This window comes from Sciurus vulgaris (genome assembly GCF_902686455.1).
Source record: "Sciurus vulgaris genome assembly, chromosome: 4".
Classification (NCBI taxonomy): domain Eukaryota; kingdom Metazoa; phylum Chordata; class Mammalia; order Rodentia; family Sciuridae; genus Sciurus; species Sciurus vulgaris.
In genome coordinates this window covers 46,655,187-46,679,720 of record NC_136464.1, presented here as the reverse complement: position 1 = coordinate 46,679,720, position 24,534 = coordinate 46,655,187, and the positions used below count along the sequence as shown (strand labels likewise).

The following is a 24,534-nucleotide window of genomic DNA, read 5'->3' as shown; positions in this document are numbered from 1 at the left end:
GGAGCTGGCATCTAAATCCTGGACTTTAATCATGATGCTATAGTGCCTTTGAAACTAAAAGACATAAAAACCAAAAATAACTCAGTTTTATCTTCACCATCAAATGGAAAGGACTGTGTAAGTAATGTGATTACTTCTTACTTCGATATCATGGTTTGAAAGGACTGATGTACCATGAGATTATTTGAATGTCATGCTTATTTTTATTTTCTTCTGGCACTTTGTGGTCTTTTACTGGATAGTCTTTCTTTTTTTAAATCCCTTTGGACTAAATATTAGCACAGGGTATCAGGTAAAGATGGTATATAAATAAATTTCCAAATAATTAAGTTATTATCACAGTGTATTTTACAACTTCTCCAGTAATTGGAGATGCCACCTATAGGGACTACAATTGGTAAGCACACATTTCTATTTAATTTTAAGTGTATAATTTTAAAATATCTGCATAATTATCTACCTTAATGGGATTTTATGGCTTATTAACATAGGATCATAAATAAAGCATTCTTTTTTTGTTTTTGTTTTTACACATAATTATTTCCTGAGCATCTGTGGTCATAAACACATATATTTGCAGTCGGTTTATTTAAGACCAAATTAAAGATTATTCCAGAAGGACCACAAGGTATTTTTACCTACTTCATTGAAGTTCAAATAAATCCAGGACTAGAAGGACTTCTTTCTCAACCTTTGAGTGAGGTACTGACTAGTTCTGTTATGGTTTGAATTTGGCTTGTCCCAAAGTTTGTGTGCACAGGTTTGGTTCCTGATATAGCCATGTTGACAGGGAGGGGACATTTAAGAGATGAGGCTAGCTGGAGGTGACTAGGTCAAGGGGGCACTTCTTTTGGAAGGGATTAATATATTTCTAGAGAGATGGGGTTATGTCTCCTGGGTGTGAGTCAGGTCTTGTGGCACTGGATTAGTCGCCCTGAGTGGGGTTCTTTATAAAGCAGATAAGTCTACCCTCTGTCCCTCTTTGCACACATGCTCCTTTCTGCTTTTCATGGTTATATGACACAGCACATGGCTCTCACCAGAAGCTGACCAGATGTGGCTGCCTGATTTTGGATAGAACACTGAGCCAAAATAAATATCTCTTCTTTATAAATTACCCAGACTCAGGTATGTTGTTTTAGCAACACAAACTAAGACTGGTTCCTTTGCTGAACTCTCACACCCTGTTACCCAAGGCATGGGTATGGGCTGACATAACAGAATGTCTGCAGTCTGAAGCTGAGTATGGGGAGTTTGGGTCCATGGGCCTTCTTGCTTTTGCTTGGCATGTTCTGCCTTTCTCTGATGTATAGATTGTAACTGTGACATCCTGGCCAAGTATGTAAGGCTCCAACTTAATTCTGTATGTTCAGACACAAGAGACTAGAAAAAGATGTTTTTCCTCTGGATTTATGTCACATAAGTATTCAGGATGTGTTCTCCAATGAGAATGGGAGCTCTTAGAACATGATTGGGGTATTTATTAATGGAGGTTGACAGCATAGTGCCTTATTCAGTTTTCCTACCAGCTCCCTTCCCTCTCTGTTATTTGCAGGTGTGAAAGGTCCCTATGAATTGAATGCCTGTGAATAGTTAATGTATATCATGCTTCTTGGGGACAGAACCAGCAACAGCTCCTCTCCAAAATTCCTTGGTCAAGGACCTATGCTCAAGCTTCATAAAAGTATTTTTTTTCCAAAATGTATATTATAAACAAAACCACAAAGAATCTGAATGGATAACAGTAGGAAATTAAACAGAACAAGCTATTTGACAAACTTCATGTATGCTAAGCAGAATTTTGATCTCTGGAATCTCTATCACCTTGACGTTACTCCTGTGGTTATTTCACATCATAAGAGACTTTGCAGATATAATTAGGGTTATTAATTAGTTTATCTTAAAATAGGAAGATTATCTTGGATATTTGGGTGAGCCCAGTGTAATCACATAAGTCCCTAAAAGCAGAAGAGGAAGGCAGAGAAAGGCAGCTGAAAGAGAAGCCAGAGAGATACAAAGCACAAAAAAGATTTGTTTCCCTTCTTGACTTGAAGATGAAGGTGATCCTATGTAAAGGAAACAGGGTGTCAATCATGCACTTGAAAGGAACTGAATTCTGCCAATGACCAGTGAGCTTGGAAAAAGACTCCAAACCCCAGTTGAGAGCTATAGCCACCTGCCTATAGCTTGATTTCAGTCTTGTGAGATTCTCAGAAACCGAAATAATAAATGTGTTGTTTCAGCTGTTCATTTGTGGTTAATTTTTTAAGTGGCAGCATCAGATAACTAACCCATTGTATGATATATCATGCAATATATCATACAACATGTCATACAAAATGAGCATATAAAATCATACAAAATATAACACATAAAATTATGTTAAAGAGAATTGCACAGTAGAATTGAAAAAGTACGCTCAAACCATTTCTTCAATGTACTTAGAAATTTTACTTAGAAAATGTATGTAGAATTTTTTTTGAAGAAAGTAGTATAATATTTTGGTACAAAAACAGCTATAGGAAGAGAGGTGCAGAGGGACCTGTTTCCTTTTCTTCCTGGGGGGAAAACTGGGCTTTCAGCACAAACAGGGCTGTGTGGGGACAAGAGAATTACAGGCACTTGGGCACAAAGTCTTTGACTACAGAATGAACTCTTTGGTTACTCTTCTGGAATGGGATAGGCATGGCCCAACAAGAACATCTGTCTCAGAGCTCCACTCAGGGGCTCCCCTCTCCAGAGGCTGGTATGGGGTGACTTTGGGCTTCTACTACATGACCTGGAGCACCAAGACCACACACCACATTACCAGATTCACCCAGATTCGGTTTCACCAGATGCCATTTCAGCATTGTGTAGGTTGGAGTAAAGTTGTTCCGGAAGGTGTCCATGGAATTTTCTGAGCTTCAGAGCAGCTAATTGTACCGTTTAGGGAGATAATGGAATTGCAGAAAGACCTGGTGCCAAATCACAGGATACAGGCAGACACTGAGACCACAGAAAGGAAGACCGCTATAGTTGAGACAGTCAGGGCAATGCAGAGCCCTAGAAGACCTCTTCGTGAGTCCTCGATGCAGCTGCTGTAGACCCAAAAGAGCAAAAGCTGGAGGCAGCAGAGGACCAGGAAGCCAGAGGCCCCAGTCACAAAGTAGCAGAGGGATGGGACCCAGGGATGGGCTAGGGCCAAGGAGGATCCATTCAAGGCGGTCACACCATGCAATGGTCAGCTACCTCTGAAGGAGCTCGGGTGAGCGCCACACAGGAAGATGGCAGGGACAGCGCTAGCTCGAAGCTCTGCAGCCAGGGCAGCACCATGGCACCAGGCCCAGGAAAGCAGTGCCCTCTCTCTTTTTTTGTTTTTAAATTTATGAACTTCTACAGCTTTCTCACTCAAGTCTCCATCGAAGGCTTAGTGGAAAGATTGACCCATGTTTAGTCTAGCTCCAAGCCTATCCAAGTTGATAATTCAAACAGTCCTTTTAGGTAACGTTTAGTCACTTTTTCATAAAAATGCTGTTTCTCTTAATTTCTCCCCCTTCTCCTGCTTCCCTTTCTAAGATGCCCGGTGTTTGAGAGTATATTGGAATGCATGGCGAAGGAGAGCTCCTGGCATTGGAGGGGAAAAGCCATCTAGTCTTAGTGGTGATTAATTTCTACTTGATCTGTTGATTGGCAGGACAGTGTTCCTTCTCCTTGGATTCTTAGGCCCAGGAGGCATACAGGACCGGCACTCTTGGGGTAACGCATATTCTTACCTTTCTCAGCTGTGCTGGTCTTCTGCCTCTTGGGATGGCTGACTTCGCTGTGGCCCTCCCCAATCTCTGCCTGGTGGAAAAAGACTCCATGAAGTCTGGCTGAGTCTCAGCTGTAGTTCAGTTCAGAGAAACTGCCCTAGTCCCTTGGCTTCCTGCCTTTTCCCCTTTCCCGGCCTCCATAGTGAGGTTTGAAATTTTCAATCCTGTCTGTATCACATGGAAACTAAAGTTGGCTCAAGGAAACCCAAATGTCACTGTTTTCAGGTCATGGCCTGAGATGAAACAGATGAGACTATCTGCTTGTCTTAATGCTTTCTTTTTTTTTTTTTTTGGTCTCACCTTTCTCCTTTTCTAGAACGTCTCCTATGTCATAGCCTCCTCTCATCAAGAAGAAGCTTTATGAATTTATTGTCATATGTGGAAGGCACATCTCTGCCAAACTAAGTGTGTCCTTCAGGCCTGGCCGTTGCAATTTTAAATGGGGGAGATAAAGGAGTTTTGAAAACCCTCTCACAGCAGGGCTTGCCTCTCAAGCTAATTTTCTTGTGGCAAAATCCTAGTTTTCTTATCAGAAGCTGATTATTGCTTTGTTCTTTCCCCTTTCATTTCTTCTGAAACATATGTTCAGTTCCCTGCAGGAAGATGGATAAGGTAAGGGAGAGGGAGCATATTAATAATGTTCAAAATAGCAACACATTGAAATTACTTACTGACATAGTAAAATGATCATATCTTATTACAGCATAAAGTTACAAAACAGTAAGTAAATTATAATCATATAGAAAAAGATTGAAAACCTGAGCACAAAATTAATTTCAATTGCACTGTAGTAGGCTTGTAGATATTTTGGGATTTTTTTTGTGAGAGTCTTTCTTTTCTAATTTTTATCCTATAAATTTAAATTAGTCTTATAATTTTATGAAACAGTGATATACTGTATTTAAAACAGAATACCTAAGATCTACATTCTTACTTCTTCTTGCCCTTTGAGCTGTGATGAATTCTTCCAGTTACTTTCCCCAACTCTGGTTCTATAGTGTCTGATTGGTAAAACTTTTGCTGAGTTCAGATTTATCATGCAATTTGGATTAACTATTCCATGTAAATTCAGATATTTTCAACATGGTTCCATGACCCTGTCAGAGTGTAAGTATTTCTAGCTTTTCATATTTCTTGAAATTCATGATTATTCTCAGAGATTATCTTATTTTAATATTTGAACAGCTAAATTCTTAGCTCAGATAGATTTTTAAAAATAAGAATTTAATTCGTTGCTTCAAATATCCAATATTACTAGTTATTTGAACAGAGATAACAATATAAAAAAACATTCAACCATAATGTCCATCAACTGGTGAATCAATAACCATGATATCTACATGCAATGGTATATTATTCAGCCACAAAAAGGAATAAAATATCAACGTATCACAATAGGAATGAAACTTGAAAACAGTGTGCTAACTGAAAAAAAAGCTAGTTACAAATGGTAATATTACTGTCTGATTCCATTTATATATAATATCTAGATTCAATAAATCCATGGAAACGGACAATCCATGGAAAGGGGTTGGAGAGGTGGGACTGGGGATTGGATGCTTAATGGGCTAAGGGATTACTTTTTGCTGTGATGAAACTATTTGGGATCTAGATGGAGTTGAAGGTTGCACAATATCCAAGTGCACTAAATGTCATTGAATTGTACGCTTTAAAATGATTCATTTTATATTATGTTTTACCTCCACTTTAGAAAAACCTCATAGGATACAGAAAGAACACTTAGAAAAAAAAGTATAGATTTAACTTAATATTTTACTAAAAAAATGAAAGATTATTAATAAGTTAAAATCTATCTTAAAATGAAATACTCAGGATAGTAAATTAAGCTATTATTTTAGAAGAAAAGATAGGCCAAAATTAATGAATATATAGTTGAATATATATAGTTGAATTGTTGAACTTTGGAAAACATGCATTAATAAAATTCTTTTGAGAAGTTATATTGACCAAATTATGTTGTTGTATTGTGCTAATATATAACAACAGATCCCACCATTATGTTCAACTACAATGCACCAAAAAACAAATAAAAAACACAAAATATTCTATTGAAAAAAATGTTAAATAGATACTGTTAAAACCAGATCTGGATCAAAGTTAAATTGCAAGGATAGATTTTATTAAAAACAAACAAACAAACAAAACCTACTGTAATAGAAGAGAGACTTCAGTATAGAACTGGGTTCAATTTCAGATTTAATCAGAACAAATGGGGACTTATAGCCAAGGAACACGTTGGAGGATGAGCATCAATGTCTGGAAACCTGTAGCCTGGGGGAGTCCAGTTGAAGTGACCTAACAGGATTCTGGCTGAAGACTGGCCAGGGTGATCACATACCTCTTTCAGGAGGTGGCTGGATAAGGAGTGTGATCAGCCATCAGATATATAGGGTGACAATTTCTTGCTAAACTTAGCAGAGTTCTGGTTAAAACTGGACTCTAGGAGGAAGTACATGGTTGGGATTGTTAAGAGGATTTACGGAGTATGACTGAAGTCAGGTCAGGAAAATAATCTTTGCCAATACAAACGCCATATAGGAAACAAATGGCAAAAAATGGTAAAAAGCCAACTTTAAGGTATGTGACTGGTAGCAATTGCAGCAAACAATTCCCATTCTCAGGGGCAGGGAGCAAAGACAAAAATCTGAGTTATTAAAACGTGGCGACTTGGAAGAGCAATCCCAAGGAGCTGAAACCCAGACCTCTGAGGGGAGAATTCTAGATGGCCTGTGTTGGTGACTGAGTGCTTGGGGCAACCATGAGGTTTTCTAAATGATGAAAAAGTTCCAAACTGAGTTGTTGCAGTGCCACTCTGGTGCTGCCAGGGTATAAAGCCTGAGCCATAGCTGGTTCTGATGCTGAGAAGTCAAGAAGCAAATGGGAAGAAGGAAATTCCCCTCCTTCCTACAGCCCTCTGGCAACCTGCTGCAGTCTCCCTCTACTGCCCTCTATTGGCAGAGCCTCCCAGGCACACTTGGCAAAGGAAGAAGGTAGTTAGCAGTGGTTCAGCCCCAGCATCTCTGCATTTCACAGCATCATGATAGCCACCACATTAACGTATATTCACGAATATTCGCTGCATCCTAATCTTGGACCAAAGACAGTTTAAGAACAAATGCTTTTTAAGTAATACTACTGAAAAGTTTCACATAATGTTCACACCACACTTTTTTTTTTTTTTTTTTTTTTTTTTTTTTTCAAAAAATAGTTTGGCATAAAATCTGCAAAGATTATGTGATGAGACATGGCACAGAGCAGAGATGGTGAAGAATTGAGTCAGTTACTTGATAATTGGCACAAATATGAAATAATGAAAATGTTTATGTTTAAATAAACTGAGAGAAGTATCTTAAATTTCAAATAACTTTGAAGAAAACTTTGCTGAGGATTGAACCCAGGGCCTTGTGCATGCTAGGCTTTGCACGCATAGGGGCATCACAGAAAGGTAACCACCCAATAATCCATAGATTCAGAAACATGTTTACTTCTCTACAGGGGAGAGGAAATGGGAGGGTAGACAACTCAAAGGGGTAATAAATGACTTTTAGGGGACATGAATGTGACCTCATAACTCACAATGACGTGACCAAATCTTCTGGACTCTAGGAGTGGCATTTGATTTTCAGTCTCTTCCTCTGGGATATATGAGTTTCATCTTCTTTGAGTAAGGAAATTTCAACATGAGGACTGAATATAATTGTGTTCCTTTTTGGCAGATCCCATCTTTATTGCAGAAAAAGAAACTCCAGAGGAAATTTCCTCCCTGCACTGGAGTGGGAGAGACAAGAGAAGGTCAGAGGGAACTCAGGTCTGGGGTAGCTTGGGTTGGTTTTCCAATTTCTTTACCTCGATGTGCTCGGAATGCTAAGAGGCCGTGCTTTGGGGTATCGCTTTTTGAGCCCCAGCATTACTACGGAATCTGATACTGAAACTAGTGACAGCCTGAACACACATGGACATAAATGCCTTAAATAAAAAGGTAATAAATTCTCCTTCAGGAAAAGTCTCTAGAAGTTGATGGTTCAAAATCACCTTTTCAAGAATGGATGTGAAGGGAAGCAGCTAGCTCTCTTGGCAATGACCTTTGGATGTCATAAGCTTAAAATCACTGCTGTGCACGATAACCATCCCCCAAAATGAACATGTGACCTCTGAAAAGTCATGAACCATCTATCCCTGCACAAAAGAGCCCCCAAGTCCCAGCTTCTCACCATCTAAACAGTGAGTAGCTTTCCCTTTCTACATTCCTATACATTCCCTGGCTACCACGTGATCAGGAGGCAGCTCTCACCTCACAGTTCCTGGCTTCCTTGCTGGTTGGCAACACAATGAAGCTTTTCCATTTTGAAAAAACCTAGTTCTGTACTATTGTCTTCTACATACCACAAGCAGTGAGCCTTTGCTCAGCTGTACTAGGGGCCAAAACTTAATTATGTTTGTGAGAGCAGCCTCAACTGGAGGAGGAAGCTCTGTCTGTTGTCTGTATTAAATATTCACCTTCACGAAAACGTACGTTGTGACTTTTACAAGAAGGTGACAATGATGGACTTCTCAAAATTTAAGCAAACTTACTTCCAAACTCAGGTCTTTGGTGATTCCATGCCACACTCCCTGAAGCCTTTGCCATGGCTACTTTAGGAGTGAAATGCAATGATACTAATTTTTTCTGAATTCCAACTGTAGAGAGAATATCACCATGCCAATAACTTACGTTCAAAACAATTTCACAAATGTTTATGGAGCATTTTTCAAAATGCCAGGAACTATTATGAGCATTGATATCATATTTGTGGAGCTTTGAAGTATTAAAAGACTTTTTAACATTCTACTGCTATAGACATATAAGAGGAATTTATTTCTTTTCTTTTTTTTAATTTAATTTTTTTTATTTTTACAGACTGCATTTTGATTCATTGTACACAGATGGGGTACAACTTTTCATCTATGGTTGTACACAATGTAGATTCACACCATTCATGTAATCATACATATACATAGGGTAATACTGTGTGTCTCATTCTACTATCATTTATTCCCCCACCTCCTCCCACCCCATTTTCCTCTACACCATCCAAAGTTCCTTCATTCTTCTCTTTCATCCAGCCCTCTTGTTATGTATCATCATCCACTTATCAGAGAAAACATTTGGTCTTTGGTTGTTTGGGCTTGGCCTATTTCACTTAACATGCTATTTTCCAACTTCATCCATTTACTAGCAAATGCCATAATTTTATTCTTCTTTATAGCTAAATAATATTCCATCGTGTATATATACCACAATTTCTTTGTCCATTCATCAATTGAAGGGCATCTCGGTTGGTTCCACAATCTAGCTATTGTGAATTGAGCTGCTTTGAACATTGATGTGGCTGTATCTCTGTAGTATGCTGGTATAAACGTAGGAGTGGGATAGCTGGGTCAAATGGTGGTTTCTTTCCAAGTTTTCTGAGGAATATCCATAGTGCTTTTCAGAATGACTGCACCAATTTGCAACTCTACCAGCAATGTATGAGTGTGCCTTTTCCCCCATATCCATGCCAACATTTACTATTGCTTGTGTTCTTGATAATAGCCATTCTAATTGGAGTTAGATGAAATCTTAAGGTGGTTTTAATTTGCATTTCTCTAATTATTAGATATGATGAGCAATTTTTCATATATTTGTTGATTGCCTGTATGTCTTCTTCTGTGAAATGTCTGCCCATTTCCTTAGCCCATTTATTGATTGGGTTCTTTATATTTTTGGTGTAAAGTGTTTTATGTTCTTTATGAACTTTGGAGATGAGTGCTCTGTCTAAAGTGTGTGTGGAAAAGATTTTCTCCCACTCTGTAGGCTCTTTTTTCACAATATCAATTGTTTGCTGAGAAAAAGCATTTTAGTTCGAATCTATCCCATTTCTTGATTCTTACTTTTATTTCTAGTGCTATGGGTTCTTGTTGAGGAAGAGTAGTCCTAAGTCAACGTGTTGGAGATTCAGGCCTACTTTTTCTTCTATTTGGTGAAGGACCTCAGGTCTAATTCCTAGATCCTTGATCCATTTTGAGTTCAGTTTTGTACAGGGTGAGAGATAGGGGTTTAATTTCATTTTACTACATATAGATTTCCAGTTTTGCGAGCACCATTTGTTGAAGAGGTTATCTTTTCTCCATTGTATGTTTTTGGCACCTTTGTCTAGAATGAGATAACTGTACTTATGTGGGTATGCCTCTGTGTCTTCTATCCTGTACCATTGGTCTACTGGTCTATTTTGGTGCCAATACCATGCCATTTTTGTTACTATTGCTCTATAGGAGGGTTTAAGGTCTGGTATTGTGATATCTTCTGCATCACTCTTCCTGCCCAGGATTGCTTTGACTATTCTGGGTCTTTTGTTCTTCCAGATGAATTTCATGATTGCTTTCTCTATTTCTATGAGAAATGTCACTGGAATATTAATTGGAATTGTGTTAAATCTGTGTAGCACCTTTGGAAGTATGGCCATTTTGATAATATGAATTCTGCCTATCCAGGAACACGGGAGATCTTTCCATCTTCTAAGGTCTTCTTCAATTTCTTTCTTTAATGTTCTGTAGTTTTTATTGTACAGATCTTTTACCTCTTTGGTTATATTGATTTCCAAATATTTTATTTTTTGAGGCTATTGTGAATGGAGTTGTTTTCCTCATTTCCCTTTCAGATGATTCATTGCTTATGAATAAAAATACTTTAGATTTATGCATGTTGATTTTATATCCTGCTATTTTGCTGAATTCATTTATTAGGTCTAGAAGTTTTCTGGCGGAGTTTTTGGGATCCTCTACATATAGAATCATGTCATCAGCAAATAGTGATAGCTTGAGTTCTTCTTTTCCTATTTGTATCCCTTTAATTTCTTTGGTTTATCTAATTGCTATGGCTAGTATTTCAAGGACGATGTTAAATAGAAGTGGTGAAGAAGGGCATCCCTGTCTTGTTCCAGTTTTTAAAGTGAATGCTTTCAGTTTTTCTCCATTAAGAATGATGTTGGCCATGGGCTTAGCATAAATAGCCTTTACAATGTTGAGGTATGTTCCTACTATCCCTATCTTTTCTAGTGTTTTCAGCATGAGGGGTGTTGTGTTTTGTTGAATGCTTTTTCTACATCTATTGAAATCATTGTGTAATTCTTAACCTTAAGTCTATTGATGTGATGAATTACATTTATTGATTTCTGGATGTTGAACCAACCTTGCATCCCTGGGATGAACCCCACGTGATTGTGGTGCACATCTTCTTAGTATGTTTTTGTATGTGATTTGCCTGAATATTGTTAAAAATTTTTGATTATTCATCAGAGATAGTGGAATAAAATTTTCTTTCCTTGATGTGTCTTTGTCTGGTTTTGGTATCAGTATTGGTATAAGTTCTTCTTTGAAGGTGTTGTAGAACTCAGCTGAGAATCTGTCTGGTCCCAGACTTTTCTTGGTTGGTAAGCTTTGGATGGTTTCTTCTATTTCATTGCTTGAAATTGATCTGTTTAAATTGTGTATGTCCTCCTGGTTCAGTTTGGGAGGATCATATGTCTCTAGAAATTTGTCAATATCTTCGATATTTTCTATTTTGTTGGAGTAAAAATTTTCAAAGTAGTTGCTCATTATGTTATGCATTTCAGTGGTGTCTGTCATGATATTTCCTTTTTCATCATGAATTTTAGTAATTTGAGTTTTCTCTCTCCTTCTCTTTGTTAGTGTGGCTAAGGGTTTATCTATTTTGTTTACTTTTTCACAGAATCAACTTTTTGTTTTGTCAATTTTCTAAGTTACTTCTTTTGTTTCAATTTCATTGATTTCAGATTTGATTTTAATTATTTTCTACCTTCTACTACTTATGGTGTTGTTCTGTTCTTCTTTTTCCAGGGCTTTGAGATGTAATATTAGGTCATTTAGTTGTTGACTTTTTATTCTTTTCTTGAATACACTCCATGCAAAGAATTTTCCTCTTAGTACTGCTTTCATAGTGTCCCAGAGATTTTGATATGTTGTATTGTAATCCTCATAACCTCTAAGAATTTTTTTATCTCCTCTTTTTTTTTGTTTTTTCTAATTTTTCTTTTTTTATTTATTTTTTATTGTAAACAAATGGGATACATGTTATTTCTGATTGTACATGGAGTAACAGCATACCATTTGCATATTCATACATTTACATAGAGTAATGATATTTGATTCATTCCGTTATTTTTCTAACCCTTCCCCCACCCCTCCCACCTCTCTTTTCCCTCTAAACAGTCCCTCCTTCCTCCATTCTTGCCCACCTGCCACCCCCCATTACGTGTCATCATCCGCTTATCAGTGAGATCATTCATCTTTTGGATTTTTTAGATTGGGTTATCTCACTTAGCATGAAATTCTCCAATTTCATCCATTTGCCTGCAAATGCCATAATTTTATTATTCTTTATGGCTGAGTAGTATTCCATTGTATATATATACCACAGTTTCTTTATCCATTCATCAATTGAAGGGCATCTAGGTTGGTTCCATAGTCTGGCTATTGTGAATTGAGCCACTGTGAACATTGATGTGGCTGTATCTATGTAGTATGCTGATTTTAAGCCCTTTGGGTATAGACCAAGGAGTGGGATAGCTGTGTCAAATGGTAGGTCCATTCCAAGTTTTCTAAGGAATCTCCACACTGCTTTCCAGAGTGGCTGCACTAATTTGCAGCCCCACCAGCAATGTATGAGTGTACCCTCACATCCTCGCCAACACTTATTGTTGCTTGTATTCTTGATAATCACCATTCCAATTGGGGTGAGATGGAATCTTAGTGTAGTTTTTATTTGCATTTCTCTTATTACTAAAGATGGTGAACATTTTTTCATATGTTTGTTGATTGCTTGTAGATCTTCTTTGGTGAAGTGTCTGTTCATTTCCTTAGCCCATTTGTTGATTGGGTTATTTGTATTCTTGGTGTAGAGTTTTTTGAGTTCTTTATATATTCTGGAAATTAGTGCTCTATCTGAAGTATGAGTGGCAAAGATATTTTCCCACTCTGTAGGCTCTCTCTTCACATTGCTGATAGTTTCCTTTGCTGAGAGAAAGCTATTTAGTTTGAATCTATCCCAGTTATTGATTCTTGCTTTTATTTCTTGTGCTATGGGTGTCCTGTTAAGGACGTCTGATCCTAAGCCAACAAGGTGAAGATTTGGACCTACTTTTTCTTCTATAAGATGCAGGGTCTCTGGTCTGATTTCAAGGTCCTTGATCCATTTTGAGTTGAGTTTTTTGCAGGGCGAGAGATAGGAGTTTAGTTTTATTCTATTGCATATGGATTTCCAGTTTTCCCAGCACCATTTGTTGAAGAGGCTATCTTTTCTCTGTTGCATATTTTTGGCCCCTTTGTCTAGTATGAGAAAATTGTATTTATTTGGGTTTGTGTCCATGTCCTCTATTTTGTACCATTGATCTACCTGTCTATTTTGGTGCCAATACCATACTTTTTTTGTTACTATTGCTTTGTAGTTGAAGTTCTGGTATTGCAATACCCCCTGTTTCATTCTTCCTGCTAAGGATTGCTTTAGCTACTCTGGGTTTCTTATTCTTCCAGATGAATTTCATGACTCCTTGCTCTATTTCTGTAAGGTACGTCATTGTGATTTTAATTGGAATTGCATTGAATCTGTATAGCACTTTTGGTAGTATGGCCATTTTGACAATATTAATTCTGCCTATCCAAGAACATGGGAGATCTTTCCATCTTCTTAGGTCTTCCTTAATTTCTTTCTTCAATGTTTTGTAGTTTTCATCATAGAGATCTTTTACCTCTTTGGTTATATGGATGCCCAAGTATTTTATTTTTTTTGAGTCTATTGCAAATGGAATTGTTTTCCTCATTTCCCTTTCAGCTTTTTCATCACTTGCATATAAAAATGCTTTAGATTTATGTGTGTTGATTTTATAGCCAGCAATTTTGCTGAATTCATTGATGAGGTCTAGAAGTTTTCTGGAGGAGGTTTTTGGATTCTCTAAATATAGAATCACGTCATCTGCAAATAGTGACAGCTTAAGTTCCTCTTTTCCTATTCGTATCCCTTTAATTTCTTTAGTCTGTCTAATTGCTCTGGCTAGAGTTTCAAGGACAATGTTGAATAGAAGTGGTAAAAGCGGACATCCCTGTCTTGATCCCATTTTTAAAGGGAATGGTTTCAGTTTTTCTCCATTACGAATGATGTTGGCCATGGGCTTAGCATAAATAGCCTTTACCATGTTCAGGTATGTTCCTACTATCCCTATTTTTTCTAGTGTTTTGAGCATGAAAGGGTGTTGTATTTTGTTGAATGCTTTTTCTGTGTCAGTTGAAATAACCATATGATTCTTATCCTTAAGTCTATTGACATGATGCATTATGTTTATTGATTTACGAATGTTGAACCATCCTTGCATTCCAGGGATGAAACCCACTTGATCGTGGTGCACAATTTTCTTAATATGTTTTTGGATACGGTTTGCCAATATTTTGTTAAGGATCTTTGCATCTATATTCATCAAGGATATTGGTCTAAAATTTTCTTTCCTTGATGTGTCTTTTCCTGGTTTGGGTATGAGGGTGATATTAGCTTCATAGAATGAGTTTGGTAGGGTACCCTCCTTTTCTATTTCCTGGAATACTTTGAGAAGTATTGGAATGAGTTCTTCTTTGAAGGTCATGTAGAACTCAGCTGAGAATCCGTCTGGTCCTGGGCTTTTCTTGGATGGTAGATTTTTAATGGTTTCTTCTATTTCATTGCTTGATATTGATCTGTTTAAATCGTATATGTCCTCCTGCTTCAGTTTGGGAGGAGCATATGTCTCTAGAAATTTGTCAATATCTTCGGTACTTTCTATTTTGTTGGAATAACGATTTTCAAAGTAGCTTCTCATTATGTCCTGTATCTCAGTGGTGTCTGTCATGATATTTCCTTTTGCATTATGTATTTTAGTAATTTGAGTCTTCTCTCTCCTTCTCTTTGTTAGTGTGGTTAAGGGTTTATCTATTTTGTTTACTTTCTCAAAGAACCAACTTTTTGTTATGTCAATTTTTTGAATAGTTTCTTTTGTTTCAATTTCATTGATTTCAGCTCTGATTTTAATTATTTCCTGTCTTCTACTACTTTTGCTATTATTCTGTTCTTCTTTTTCTAGGGCTTTGAGCTGTAATGTTAGGTCGTTTAGTTGTTGCCTTTCATTCTTTTCTGGAATGAGCTTTCATAGTGTCCCAGAGATTTTGATATGTTGTATCATCATTCTCATTGACCTCTAAGAATTTTTTAATCTCCTCCCTGATGCGTTTTGTTGTCCATTCAATAGCATATTATTTAGTCTCCAAGTGTTGGAGTAATTTCCCTTTTTTATTTTGTCATTGATTTCTACTCTCAGTCCATTATGATCTGATAGAACACAAGGCAGTATCTCTATTTTTTTGCATTTCCTAAGGGCTGTTTTGTGGCATAACACATGGTCTATTTTCAAGAATGTTCCATGTGCTGCTGAGAAGAAAGTGTATCCGCTCGTTGATGAATGGAATATTCTATATATGTCTATTAAGTCTAGGTTATTGATTGTGTTATTGAGTTCTATGGTTTCTTTGGTTGGATTTTGTTTGGAAGATCTATCTAGTGGTGACAGTGGTGTGTTAAAGTCACCCAGAGTTATTGTGTTGTGGTCTGTGTGATTCTCGAAATAGAGAAGGATTTGTTTGATGTACAAGGATGCACCATTATTTGGGGCATAAGTATTTAAGATCGTATGTCTTCCTGATTTATGGTTCCCTTAAGCAGTATGAAATGTCCTTCTTTATCCCTTCCGACTATCTTTGGCTTGAAGTCCACTTTATCTAATATAAGGATGGAAACCCCTGCTTTTTTACTGAGTGCATGTGCATGGTAGGGTTTTTCCCATCCTTTCACCTTTAGTCTGTGGATGTCTTTTTCTCTGAGATGAGTCTCTTGCAGGCAGCATATTGTTGGGTCTTTCTTTTTAATCCATTCTGCCAGTCTATGTCTTTTGATTGAAGAGTTTAGGCCATTAAAGTTCAGGGTTATTATTGAGAAATAATTTGTATTCCCAGTCATTTGGCTTATTTTTGGTTTTTAAGTTGGCTTGGTTTCTCCTTTGAGTGGTTTTTCTCTAAGGTAGTTCCTCCCATTGCTGACCTACATTGTTGTTTTTCATTTCCTCCTCATGGAATACTTTGTTGAGAACATTCTGTAGTGCAGGCTTTCTATTTGTAAATTCTTTTAACTTTTGTTTATCATGAAAGGATTTTGTTTCATCTTCAAATCTGAAGGTTAGTTTTGCTGGGTATAGGATTCTTGGTTGGCAACCATGTTCTTTCAGAGCTTGAAATATGTTGGTCTAGCCCCTTCTAGCTTTTAGAGTCTGGGTTGAGAAGTTGGCTGCTATCCGTATTGGTCTCCCCCTATATGTAATCTCATGTTTTTCTCTCGTGGCCTTCAAAATCCTATCTTTATTTAGAATGTTAGGCATTTTCATTATAATGTTTCTTGGTGTGGATCTGTTGTGATTCTGTGCATTTGGTGTTCTGTAAGCCTCTTTTATTTGATTTTCCATTTCATTCTTCAGGTTTGGGAAATTTTATGATATTATTTCATTGAATAGGTTGTTCATACCTTTGGTTTGTATCTCTGTACCTTCCTCAATCCCAATAATACTTAAATTTTATCTTTTCATAATGTCCCATAGTTCTTGGAGATTCTGTTCATGATTTCTTACTATCTTCTCTGTTTGGGCAACTTTATTTTCAAGATTAAATATTTTATCTTCATTGTCTGAGGTTCTGTCTTCCAAGTGGTCTAGTCTGTTGGTGATGCTTTCCATTGAGTTTTTTATTTGGTTTATTGTCTCCTCCATTTCAAGGATTTCTGTTTTTTTTTTTTTTTTTTTTTGAGAATCTCTATCTCTTTGTTGAAGTGATCTTTTGCTTCCTGCAGGCCTGCGGGTGCTCTTTCAGCTAATTGGTATTATCATTCATTGACTGCATTTGCTCTCTTATCTCATCCTTTGCTTCGCGAATCATCTTAATCATGAATAATCTGAAGTCCTTTTCTGACATTTCTTCTAACATACTGTCATTGGATTCTATTACTATAGAATCTAGATTGGTTTGGATCATTTTCTTCCCTTGTTTTTTCATGTTGTTCATGTATCTTCCCCTCTAGCAGTGCAGATCTGTGGTATTGCAGATTTCCCCCTATAGGCTTATCGTGGCCCTATAGGTTTCCAAAACCCTTTCTTTAAGGGGAGATCAATATTAGCAGTGCCCAAATCAGACACTTTGCAATCCTAGACCAAATAGCCCCTATGGGGACAATAACAAAATTGTCATAGTAAACAAAGTGAGTTCAAATATTATCTTCAGTAAAACAAACAGGTTTGCAATAAGGTCTGCAATTTCTAATGGAGGACAAAGAGGATGCAGAGGGATGTAGAATGTGGCTGTTAATGGGATAAGAAAAGAATATACAGAAGTTCTAGAAAATAAGAAAGTGTGAGAGTGTAATCAAAAGAAATCGGATGTTAGCATGCAAAAAGGGGAGAAAGAGACTCTGAGGGAACAGGTAAACAAAAGGAAAAGAGAGAAAGAAAAGTAAAGTAATAAAAACTTAAATTTTTTAAAAAGAAGAAAAAAGAAAATCTACTGTATAGCAGTCATATAGTAATGAAACCTCCCAGTGTTCAGTAGCCTGATGCATGAGAAGTACCTGACAGTGAGCTTCAAGCCTCCAGCAGGCGTCTCAGGATGGGATTTGCCCCACCCGAAGATCGGAGCTATGTCTTCCAGGATTATCCAAGATGGCTGCTCTGGCTTCGAAATGTGTTAGCAAAGGGGAGCTGCCGCTCAGGGGTGGACGTGGTCAGCTGGAAGTCCTAGAGATGGGATGCAGTTGGTCCGGCAGGGGTCCTGGAGGTTTGTGTGTTTGGTGTGGTTGTAGGATCTTGGAGGCCAGGTGCAATCAGTCCATCTGGGGTTCCGGTGATAGGGCGCAGTCAGTTGGTCTGGGGGTCCTGGCAGCAGGGAGCAGACAGTCGATGTGAGGGCCCCAGAAGCAGGGAGTGATCGGTTGGGCTGAGGGATCCTGGAGATGGGGCTCAGTCAGTCCGGCCAGGGGTCCTACGGGGCCTGGCTGTTGTCTCAAAATGGCGGCAGCCACGTGTAATCAAACCTGCAGATACTGTAGCAGTGAACTTCCAGGCAAGAGCAGACAAATGGTGTTCCACTGGCGGTTGGTGATCAGTTTGCTGACTGTTGTCGGACGATCGGGCGGTGAACCTCGAGCATTGGGTGATGGATAGGAGTAAGGCAGGCAATGGACAGGCGAGAGGCAGGCAAATGGTGGATCATAGACGCCTGACAGTGAGCAATCTGCTCTCAAAAATGGCATCGATATGCTGGCAGACTGTAGGTGATCACAGCAGACAAATGGGTAAACACCAGGGGATCGATAAGCAGCAAAAACTGCCTCACCGAGAAACAGATATCCTCTGCTTGAATCTGGCGTTACGGAGCGACAAGGAACGCAGCCTCCCTCTAGTCCGCCATCTTGGATCTCCCTTTATCTCCTCTTTGATATCATCTGTTATCCATGCTTCATTTAATAGAATATCATTTAGTCTCCAGGTGTTGGAGTAATTTCTGTTTTTTATTTTTTCATTTATTTCTAATTTCACTCCATTATGATCTGATAGAACACAAGGTAGTATCACTATTTTTTTTTTTAATTTATAAGGGCTGCTTTGTGGCATTATAAATGGTCTATTTTAGAGAAGGATCCATGTTTGCTGAGAATAAAGTATATTCACTCGTTGATGAATTGAATATTCTATATATGTTTGTTAAGTCTAAATTATTGATGGTGTTATTGAGTTCTATAATTTCTTTGTTTAGTTCCTGTTTGGAAGACCTATCCAATGGTGACAGTGGTGTATTAAAGTCACCCAGAGTTATTGTGTTGTGGTCTGTTTGATTCCTGGAATTGAGAAGGATTCGTTTGATCTCCACGGATGCACCATTGTTTGGGGCATAAGTATTTAAGATCGTATGTCCTCCTGATGATTCCCTTAAGCAGTATGAAATGTCCTTCTTTGTCTCTTCTGATCAACTTTGGCTTGAAGTTCACTTTGTCTGATATAAGGATGGAAACCACTGCTTTTTTACTGAGTTCGTGTGCATGGTAGGTTTTTTCCCATCCTTTTACCTTTAGTCTGAGGATGTCATTTTCTATGAGTTGAGTCTCTTGAAGGCAGCATATTGTTGGGTCTATCTTTTTTAATCCAATCTGCCAATCTATGTCTTTTGATTATTGAGTTTAGGACATTAACATTCAGAGCTATTATTGAGATATGATTTGTACTCCCAGTCATTTGGGTTTATTTTTGGTTTTTAACTTGACTTGATTTCTACTTTGATTGGTTTTTCCTTTAAGGTAGTTCCTCTCTTTGCTGCCCTACATTGTTATTTTTCATTTTCTCCTCATGGAATATTTTCTGAGAATGTTCTATAGTGTAGGCTTTCTATTTGTATATTCTTTTAACTTTTGTTTATCATGCAAGGATTTTATTTTGTCTTCAAATCTAAAGGTTAGTTTTGCAGGGTGTAGGATTCTTGGTTGGCAACCATGTTCTTTCAGAGCTTAAAGTATGTTGTTCCAGGCTCTTCTAGCTTTTAGGGTCTGGGCTGAGAAATCTGCTGATATCCATATTGGTTTCCCCCTATATGTAATCTGATGCTTTCTCTCACAGCCTTCAAAATCCTATCTTTATTTTGTATGTTAAGCATTTTCATTATAATGTGCCTTGGTGTGAACCTGTTGTAATTTTGTGCATTTGGTGTTCTGTAAGCCTCTTGTATTTGATATTTCTTGGGAAATTTTCTGATATTATTTCATTGAATAGGTTGTTCATTCCTTTGGTTTGTATCTCTGTGCCTTTCTCAATTCCAATAATTCTTAAATTTGGTCTTTTCATGATGTCCCATAGTTATTTGAGGTTTCATTCATGATTTCTTACCATCTTCTCCATTTGGTTAATTTTATTTTCAAGATTAAATATTTTGTCTTCATTGTCTGAGGTTCTGTCTTCCAAGTGATCTAGTCTGTTGATGATGCTTTACATTGATTTTTTTTTTTTTTTGGTTTGTTCTTTCCTTCATTTCAAGGATTTATTTATTTATTTTTTTGAATCTCTGTTGAAATGACCTTTTGTTTCCTGCAGTTGCTCTTTCAACTGCTTATTGGAGTGAGCATTCATTGTCTGCATTTGCTCTCTTATCTCATCCTTTACTTCATGAATCATTTTAATTATGTATATTCTGAACTCCTTTTCTGACATTTCTTCTTCCACACTGCCACTGGATTCTATTAATATAGAATCTAACCTTGTTTAGAACATTCTCTTCCCTTGTTTTTTCATGTTGTTCATGTATCTTCCCCTCTAGCAGTGCAGATCTGGGGTATTGCAGTTCCTCCCCATAGGCTTATAGTGACCCTACAGGTTTCCAAAACCTCCTCTTTACGGGGGAGAGAAATATTAGCACCTCCCAGTACAGACAATATGCAGCCCTAAACCAAATGAAGACATTAACAATATTGCCATAATAATATAGAGGATGAGTTTGACTATTACCTACAGTATAACAAGTAGATTTGCAATAAGGTCTGCAGTTTCTAAGGGAGGACAATGAGATGGGGAGGAGTATAGGATGTAACTGTTAATGGGATAAGAAAAGAGTATATAGAAGTTTTAGATCTTAGAAAGAGTGAAAGTGTAATCAAAAGAAGTTGGTTATTACCATGAGAAAAGGAAGAAAGGGACTCTGAGGAAATAGGTAAACAAAAGGAAAATAGAGAAAGAAATAAAAAGAAATAAAAGCTTAAAAAATTCAAAAAGGAGAAAAAAATCTACACTATAGCAGTCATGTAGTATTCAAAGCTCCCACTCTTCAGTAGCCTGATGCATGAGAGGTACCTAACAATAAGTTTCTAGTCTCCAGCAGGCATCTCAGGATGGGATTTGCTTCCAGGATAATCCAAGTTGACTGCACTGGCTTCCAAATGTGTTGGCAAATGGGGAGCTGAAGCTCAGAGCTTGGGCATGGTTGGTCGGGGTCTGGAGGCAGGATGTGGTTGTTTGGGTTGAGGCTTCCTGGAGGCCGGGCTCCTGCAGGTCCTGGCCGTTGTCTCAAAATGGCGGCAGCAATGTGCAACCTAACCTAGGGTACTGTGGCAGTGAACTTCCAGGCAACAGCAGGCAGCTAGTGATCCACTGGTGGTCTGCGGTCAGACTGCAAGCTACCAGTGGAGGCTACCTACTCATGAGAAGGTGAAAAGCAGGTGATGGGTAGGCAAGAGGTAGGCAAATGGGCAAATAGTAGATGATAAGCAGCAGTCAGTGAGCAGTCTGCACTCAGAAAGTAGTGGATATGCTGGCAGACTGCGGGTGATTGCAGTGGACAAATGGGGTAAACAGCCAGGGATCGACAAGAATCAAAAACTGCCTCACAGAGAAACAGATATCCTCTGCTTGAAACCCAAGTTATGGAGTGACAAGGAATGCAGACTCCCTCTAGTCCACCATCTTGGCTCTCCTGGAATTTGTTTCTTTATATTGAAAATAATATTTTTTTGCTATAAAGGAAATTCATATATATTGTAGAAAAGGTGAAAAACACATAAAAGCCAAAAGAAGAAATAAAAATCACTGATAATTCCACCACACAGAAATAGTTTATATTGTCATATATAGATTTCCACTTGAAGCTGTGAAATTTCTATGCATACACACTTTATTATATATAATAGCAATTATTATATATTTTATGTATAATTGGTGGTTATAAGGAATGGAACACACTTCTTGTATGAAGAATGCTACCAAATAAAAGCATTTAAAGGTAGAGATTTTCATGGACCAATTCATATGATTTTCATTTTTATTCATTTACTTACCACTGAATTTTAACGTGTATCTACATTTGTGGACCATCTACTTTTTCTTTTAAGTGCATTTGTATCTTTACCTCTTTGTATGATTTTAATTCATCTGGAAAATCTAATTATTATTCGATATTTCAAAGACAGTGACCCATGATTCAGAAATCACTTTTCTCTGAGAATTAGTTTTTAAATTGTAAGTTTTACCTCTTTCTTCAGGGTTTTGAGTTTGGAGTAGGCAAGTGATGAACAATAACATGAGATAATTTATTATTCTTAAGTGAATGAGTAGAAATATGAGGAATGAAGAATGGCAATCAGAGGCCTCTTTCTGTAGGCTTTCCTTCATTGATCTCAGGGGTTCGTATTCAAAGAGTTCGTATGGAGAACTTGTCTTGGTAGGATTCATATCATTCTGATTCGCAACTGCTTTGATCACCATAAACCACCTCTGTAGTTAGTTTTAATTCTGGGTTGTTGTCATAGACGAGAAGAGATACACCATCAAGAGTATTGTAGACCTGTCCATTCGACTAGGATTGAGGACATTCCGCCCCAAAATCTGGTGATAAGAGACCAGAATATGCAACCCCAAATTATACTCCCTTGACATAAGGATTTGTTTGAATTGTTCTTTTGAGTAACTGTAGACACAGGAGAAGCCCTGAGGAGTTACCCTTTTGTAAACAAGAGAAATATTCATCTGCATAAGAAATTCCTATTTGTAAGTGCAGCTTCCTCCCTTCAAAGGCAGAGATAGTCCATTCAGTCAGCAAAGATCCTTAGTCAGTGGAGGGAGCATCAGACTTATATCAGCATGATAGACCTTACTTTTTTTTTTTATCATTTAATGGGTTTTTCTCTACACCCTTATTTCTTCATTTCAGAGAAGATGAATGGTGCTGTAGTTGGGATCTGAAATGTCTTTCAAAGACCCATGCACTTAAGATTTGGTTCTTAGCCTGGTCCTAGTGGGAGGTGATGAAAACTTCAAGAAGTAGGGGTTAGTGGGAGGCCCTTAGATCTCTGGGGGTGTGCCAATGAAGGGGATAATCGGATCCCACCCCTTCCTCTCCCTTGCTTCCTGGCCATGAGGTGAGTGGTTTTTCTAGGTTGTGTACTCCCATCATGATATACTTTGTCACAACAGGTCCAAAACCAAGAGGCCATTTGATTATAAACTAAAACCTCCCAAATTGTGAGTCAAAGTAAGCTTTTTCTCTTTATATGCTGATTATCCGAAGCCTTTGTTATGGTAATAGACAACTGACTATCAGAGATGTAGTTAAGCCTAAAGTCTAAGAAACTCTTTGAGTTCTATGCTAGAGATTTACTCATTGCTAGGCCATCTCCAATGTGTGCAGAGGTTTTAGATTTTCCTTAATTGTAATGTGATTACATTCTGATAAACCCATCATAAGTTGAAAATACTGTAGGCTGAAGATGCATTTGCTATACCTAACACATCAAACACTGAGGCAAAAAGACAGTCAGTGTAGGTATTGAATGATTGGGTCAGATTGGGAAGATGGGGCCATTTCAAAAGGAAAGAAAATAAAATGTTAATCCCTTTAGGACACTTCCCCTCCTCCAACCTGTTGCCAAGGTTTTTCCTCCCTGCAAGTTTTTAATGGGGAGCCCTGGGTAACTCCCTTCCTGCCTGTAACCCTGAGCAGCTTCCTTCTGCCCTTGGATCACTCCAACTTTTGGATCATGTAGGCAAGATGGAAGGGCATGAGAACAAAGGAAATTTATTCTGGACCATATTCTGGTCTCCTACCATCATATTTTGGGGTGACATGTCCTGAAAAGAAATCTAAAATGTATAAAATGTTGGTGCCCCAGTCTCTGGCACCAACTTGGACCCCGTCTTTGGGGGAGGAGCCTCTGTCTATATTTCTCTGTCTCTGTGCTCTTCTATCCTTTAAATACAACTCTTTGCCCTTGCCTCAGCATTTCTTGGGTGTTCAATCTTCACTACTCTGGGAACGGGACTTGCCCTGATTCTCATCACCAGTATCAACACCATAGCTTAGTCACTCAGTATGTTGTAGAACATCAGTTGTTTACCCTTGTGATCCTGTGGCTGACTGGGAGCTGCAGCTCTTTGCCACTGTCCAGCATCGTGAGAAAAATAGAGTACTGCATATTGATAGCCTGGAAAAAGATCAAAATTTAAAGTTCACTGTACAGTTCCCACTAAATTTGTATTGTTTTCAAGCCATTGTAAAGTTGAAGAATTCTAAGTTGAACCATCTTAAGTCAGGACGATCTGTCCACGTGTTATTAAGCTTCTATTTGTCTTTCTCTTGTTATTCTGTCTTTTATTACAGGGAGTCCCAGCTTCATAATAAATTTATGAAGCATGGAGGAAAAAATTGTTTTCCCTTCCCTGCAGTTCCTTACTTGCAGAACCACAGGAAGATACTTTGGGTCCTGTGATAACATGGACATGGTGGGTTTTGTTACAAAATGGAAATAAAATGAATGAAGGAGGAAAATACACAAATAGTATCTATTTTAGAGTAAACAAAGGTTTGTTACTGACCCACATGGCTTATTTCACAGTGAGATCTCAGCTTATTGCATATGGTTGTTGGATATGAAAAAAGACAAACCCCAAAACAATGTGGCCCGAGAAGAGGGAGTGAAGAGGAGAGCAGTACATTGATAGTACTAATTCTGCCCCAGTACATTCTTTCCCAGTGACAGAATAATATCTAGAAAGGAAGCCAAAGCATTGATCCTTCCCCAAATAAATTCTTGCCCAGT

General features: G+C 37.9%; 1 pseudogene across 1 annotated transcript; it reads right to left on the bottom strand.

Annotated features, from left to right (window-relative positions):
* Positions 1-2,596: 2,596 nt before the first annotated feature.
* LOC306659297 (transmembrane protein 179B-like) lies at positions 2,597-3,315 on the bottom strand (annotated as a pseudogene). The gene has a single exon. The product of its transcript is annotated as a transmembrane protein 179B-like (transcript).
* Positions 3,316-24,534: the final 21,219 nt, after the last annotated feature.